The following is a 6,061-nucleotide window of genomic DNA, read 5'->3' as shown; positions in this document are numbered from 1 at the left end:
TCTTATTCAGTACGTTCATTTTAATATACTGACACAAAACTATATAATTTAAAGCTGAAAAAAAAAAAAATTATTTCTATCTCAAATAAATGCTGTTCAACTTTCTGTTCATCTGTGAATCCTGAAAAATAAAATGTTTCACAGTTTCCAACAAAATATTGGGCTGCACAACTGTTTTAAGGACAGATATTAATCAGAAATGTTTCTTGGAATCATCATATTTTCATGATTTCTGAAGATCATGTGACACTGAAGACTGGAGGAATGATGCTGAAAATACAGCGGAGCATCACAGAAATACATTACATATTAAAACATATTCATATAGTAAACTATGGAAGCCTGTTTCTGCTACAGAAAAATAGGGACTTAACTCATCTCATAATCTGGATTTGTATTTAATAATTCTGCCTTTTTTTCTTTTAATTCCAAGTTAATATTTCAAAATTCTGACTTTTCTTATAATTCCAAGTTTATATTTAATAATTCCGACTTTTTCCTAAAATTCCAAGTTTATATTTAATAATTCTGACTTTTTTTCCTTAGAATTCTGAGTTTATATTTCAAAATACAGATTATTTTTCTCAGATTTCCTAGTTTATTTTTAATAATTCTGACTTTTTCCTAAAATTCCAAGTTTATATTTAATATTTTGAGTTAATATTTCAAGTTCAGACTTTTTTCTTAGAATTCTGGGTTTGTATTTCAAAATTCTGACTTTCTTTCTGTTATGTTTGATAAGGATCACACTGACACAGGGAGTAACATCAACTTATCATTTCTTTTACTTAACTTGTCTGTCCTCAGACACCAGTAGTTGAACACATACATTGGTCAGGCATGACAGAATGCTTTCAGCACAATCAAACTTGATGCATCACTGAACACTAACTCATTGCCTTGTCAAACAACACTTGTGTGAGAACACAACACTTTCTTAGAATTCCGAGTTTATATTTAAAAATTCTGACTTTTTTTCTTAGAATTCCAAGTTTATATTTCAAAATCCTCACTTTCATTTTAATTCTGAATTAATATTTCAGAACGTTGATTATTATATATTTTTCTGTGGCAGAAATGGGCTTATTTTGGGTTATTGTAAATTGTACTACTAAATCACAATATTATTGTTGTACTGTATTTTTGATCAATAAATGCAGTCTTGGTGAGTAGAAAAGAAGCTGAAGTTGATGCATAACAAACCGACCCAAACCGGCCATACGACAAGAATGAACTCATCTATATGATACTGTCGTGATGCATAAGTCACAAAGCTGGAATTCAGATTCCTGCGGTTGATGTCTCTTTCCTTTGAATGTGTGGAATTTCCCTGCCGATAACCATCAGAAACATGAAACTGTTTCATCTTTAGGTCACAAACAACCCCCTGAATGCTGCATTTACATTCAGTCATGATCAACTTCCAGAAAAACACTGTACTTCCCTCTCCACCTGAAAACAGAGCTTTTAGCCTCCGTCAGCTCAGATGATGGGAACTGATGTCACTCTGGGAGTGGACTCTTTAAATCATCGTGGGAAAAGATGAAGATGAGCCGCCATACGTGTTCTTACTGTAGGAGCGGATAGTGTGGCATGAGAACAGAATACAGATGAATGAAATCTGACCAGAGGTGATTGAGTTTCACATTTCAGCCTTGCTTTCTCCCACTGGTTCATCTTTTCATCTCGTTTATTTACATCCTGACACCTTCCTCTCAACGTTTCTCAATTAAATGCATTGAGGCCATAAAACAGCTATTGAATGAACCAAAACATGTCAGTGTTATTACGGAATCATTGATAAACTGCAGTCTTATAGTTTTGGTTAATATTTTGAATTAGATTTTATTTTAGTATTTTCTGCTTTCACTTTAATTGTGTTTGTGTTTTATCATTTTTATTATTTAAAAATATTTTTTCTTTTAAGTTATTTTAGTACTGTAGTACAAGTTAAACTGAATGAAAATGATAAATGTCTTGGCAAGAAGTTTTTTTTTTGTTGTTGTTTTTGTTTTATTTCATTTCAGTTATTTGTTTTTATGTAAGTCAAAGACTTTATTACTGTATTTTGATGTATTTAAGACTGAATCGACTATTAAAGGGTAAAAAACAGATTGTGAAGCCAATAAACATATAAAAAATGGAAATAATTTTATAACATGAACATAAAATCTAGATTTTGGGATCAGTCGTTTTTTATTTTATTTTTTATTTTTACTTTTATTACAAAATGAAGCATTAAATTGATCAAAAGTGACAGCAAAGACATTTACAATGTTAGAAAAGGTTTCTATTTCAAATCAATGCTGTTCTTTTGAAACTTTATGTTCAATCGAAGAATCCAGAGAAACATTATATCTCACCATCTCCATAAAAATATTTCCAAAAAACCTGTTTTCAATATTGATAATAATCAGAAATGTTTCTTGAGCGGCAAATCAGTATATCATCATGATTTCTGAAGATCACGTGAAACTGAGGACTGGAGGAATGATGCTGAAATACATGTTTTTTTTTTACAGGAATATATAATGTTTTACGATATTTTCACATTGAAAACATTTATTACTATCAATGAATGCGACTTTATATTGAGCATTCGTTTCATTCAGAATCAAGTCTACAGAAGTTAATAAAGGAATAAAGCAACTAATGACTTCAACATGACCTCTATCACGTTTCTCTCAGAGAACACACAGACAGGGCGACACAGGTGACATTAAACCCAAACAAGGCCTTCCTGCTCAGCATGACACTCCTGTCTTCTTCCCTCTTTGTTCATTTCCAATCTGTCGGCCCGGCCTGGTATTTTTAGGTCATGTGTAAACACGAGCAGCGCCCGTCTAACCTTCCCTCCCCTTCAGCTCTGAAAGAACACAGTCAAGGGCAAATCACAGGCCTCTTTTAGCACCGCTGTCTTCGGACAGAAATAGATTCACGGAGGAAATAAATACAGGTAACGCTTTCAGGACTGAACTCTGAGGTTTCTATTTTGGCGTCCCAGAGTGGCCTGGAATCTCATGATAGAGAGAAGAAAATAACACCACACAAAATGAGGATCTTGTTCGTGTGGTAAGGTAAGATGGTCTTAATATAAATAGCTGGAAAATATCAGGCTTGTGGCCATCAGCAGCTAAATTATGACTGTTTTAAATGATAAATATAAACAAGGAGGAATGACGAGAGCGTTTGAGATGAAGTCTGCTGAAATCACAAGGTCTGGCGTATCCAACGCGCTCCACATGTCCCTGAGGACCCACACACCTGGGGAACACATACACAGAACAACCTTCATTTTTACAGGCATTCACAGCTTGCAAAGTCATCAGTGCCGCATGCAAAATGCAAAGTATGCATCTTACACGGCAAAATAAAGTGGACGTGCACATCTGGTGAGCGCTGGCAGACAATAACGAACTCGAAAAGAAGAGAAGGAAGAGAGTGTTGCAATGTTATTACTCTCATTATAACTCTTCTTTTTTTCTTAATTATGATTTGCCCAACGAAAACACATTCATATACAAATTAGATGCAGTGTCTATGGGAATACCAGTTTATGGAGAATTTAATCCAATCATTCTGTTATAAATTTCATAACATAGTTAAGAATCATCTTTGTACAAAGACTTGTCATCTCTGCAGTACAGAGGACGTTTCTCTACAGAAAAGCTTTCCATTGATGTATGGTTTATGATATGACAATATTTGGCAGAGATAAAACTATTTGAAAATCTGGAAACTGGGGGTGAAAAAAAAAAAAATCTAAATATTGAGAAAATTGCATTTAAAGTTGTCCAAATTAATTCTTAGCAATACATATTACTAATCAAAAATTACGTTTTGATACATTTACGGTAGGAAATTTACAAAATATCTTTATGGAACATGATCTTTGCTTAATAAAAAAAATGTTTTTCCTCAAAATATCTTTTGAATTGTTTTGTCAAAGCCCCCCCTACCCCTATAAATAATATATATATATATTATTTATACAAATTTCTTAGATAACAATGCTGAAAAGTTCTATAATAAATGTGTATGTTATTGCTATCAGACATCCCAGTGGACAAAGATACATAAATACAAAAATATAGATGAAATTAATCTAAAATACTAATAAAATAACTATTCAATTTATTTATAAATATATTTTGAAAATGATTTACTAATTTCAAAATATTTAAATAATCATTGCAGAAATTATTTTAATTTAAATTAATTATATTTATTAAAATAAAATAATAAAACTAAATAACAAAATCAAATCAAATCAAATCAAATAAAATAAAATAAAATAAAATAAAATAAAATAAAATAAAATAAAATAAAATAAAATCCAGACTTGTGATTTAACTACCACCCAGGACACATAATCAATGTAGCAGCGATTTTTACACTCAGAAAGAGTGCAAACTCCAGTTTGGGAATATCGTAAAACAGAGGGGATTTGTACACACAGCATGATGGATGTCCGCTGAAGGCTGGTTAGTCCTCAGTTTGGCAAACAGCATGAATCCAGACGTCCCCAGCCGCACATGTGCTGCAGCCGTGGCCAGCGCTACAACAGGAGCTGTGCAGACCCTCCACCCGCTTCTGAGAGACATAAATAACATCTCTATGAGCTGAACGAAATAAATACGGCCCGTCAGAAGGCCAGGCTTTCAGCTCGGATGGACGGATGAAGGTAGCGACTTGCTCTTCTTCTGTGAAGTCTGGAGCCAGCTTCTGAGGGTCGTCGAGACCGCCAGACACACCGGGGAGGGATCGCTTCCCACAGCTGTGCAAACCTTCCCCAGGAAAACAGCAGCGCCATTCCCGATCCTGTCCCGGCCAGGCTCCAACACGGAGGGCGTCCAAAAGCAACAGCTGCCTCCAGAGGCACGTGCCTCGCCACTTCCCACCGCCACAAAACAGCCTCTGGGTTTCTGTGGGAGTTCAGCTCATGTTCGTGGTGGGGTGTGCAATAAGCATTGAGCTGGTTTTCAAAGAGAATACGGCACAAATGGGATGGGGGTGGGAGAGTCGGGACCTCCTTTAGACAGTCATCTGACAAACGGATGTAAAAGTTAAATGCACATATAAGGAACAGCTGGATGACCAATTTGCAAACTTATTAGGTCAATTTGGAACATGATTGTGTATAAAAAGAGCCTCTCAGAGTGACAGTGTCTATCAGAAGTCAAGATGGGCAGAGGATCACCAATTCCCCCAATGCTGCGGTGAAAAATAGTGGAGCAATATCAGAAAGGAGTTTCTCTGAGAAAAAATGCAAAGAGTTTGAAGTTATCATCTTCTACAGTGGATAATATCATCCAAAGATTCAGAGAATCTGGAACAATCTATGTGCGTAAGGGTCAAGGCCGGAAAACCATACTGGATGCCCGTATCTTTGTGGCCTTAGACGGCACTGCATCACATACAGGAATAATACTGTAATGGAAATCACAACATGGGCTCAGGAATACTTCCAGAAAACATTGTCGGTGAACACAATCCACCGTGCCATTCTAAAACTCTATAGGTCAAGAAAGAAGCCATATCTAAACATGATCCAGAAGCACATCACCCTAGCAACCACCCAAAAACCCTAGCAACCACCCAGAACATCCTAACAACCACCCCAAAACCCTGGCAACCACCCACATCACCCTATCAACCACCCAAAAACCCTAGCAACCACCCACATCACCCTAACAACCACCCCAAAAACCCTAGCAACCACCCACATCACCCTAACAATCACCCAAAAACCCTTGCAACCACCCACATCACCCTAACAACCACCCAAAAACCCTAGCAACCACCCACATCACCCTAACAACCACCCCAAAACTCTAGCAACCACCCACATCACCCTAACAACCACCCAAAAACCCTAGCAACCACCCACATCACCCTAACAACCACCCCAAAACCCTGGCAACCACCCACATCACCCTAACAACCACCCCAAAACCCTGGCAACCACCCACATCACTCTAACAACCACACCAAAACCCTGGCAACCACCCACATCACCCTATCAACCACCCCAAAACCCTAGCAACCACCCAGAACACCC

The sequence above is a fragment of the Carassius auratus genome, unplaced genomic scaffold, assembly GCF_003368295.1.
Source record: "Carassius auratus strain Wakin unplaced genomic scaffold, ASM336829v1 scaf_tig00014537, whole genome shotgun sequence".
NCBI classification, from domain to species: domain Eukaryota; kingdom Metazoa; phylum Chordata; class Actinopteri; order Cypriniformes; family Cyprinidae; genus Carassius; species Carassius auratus.
This window is presented reverse-complemented; position numbering follows the sequence as displayed.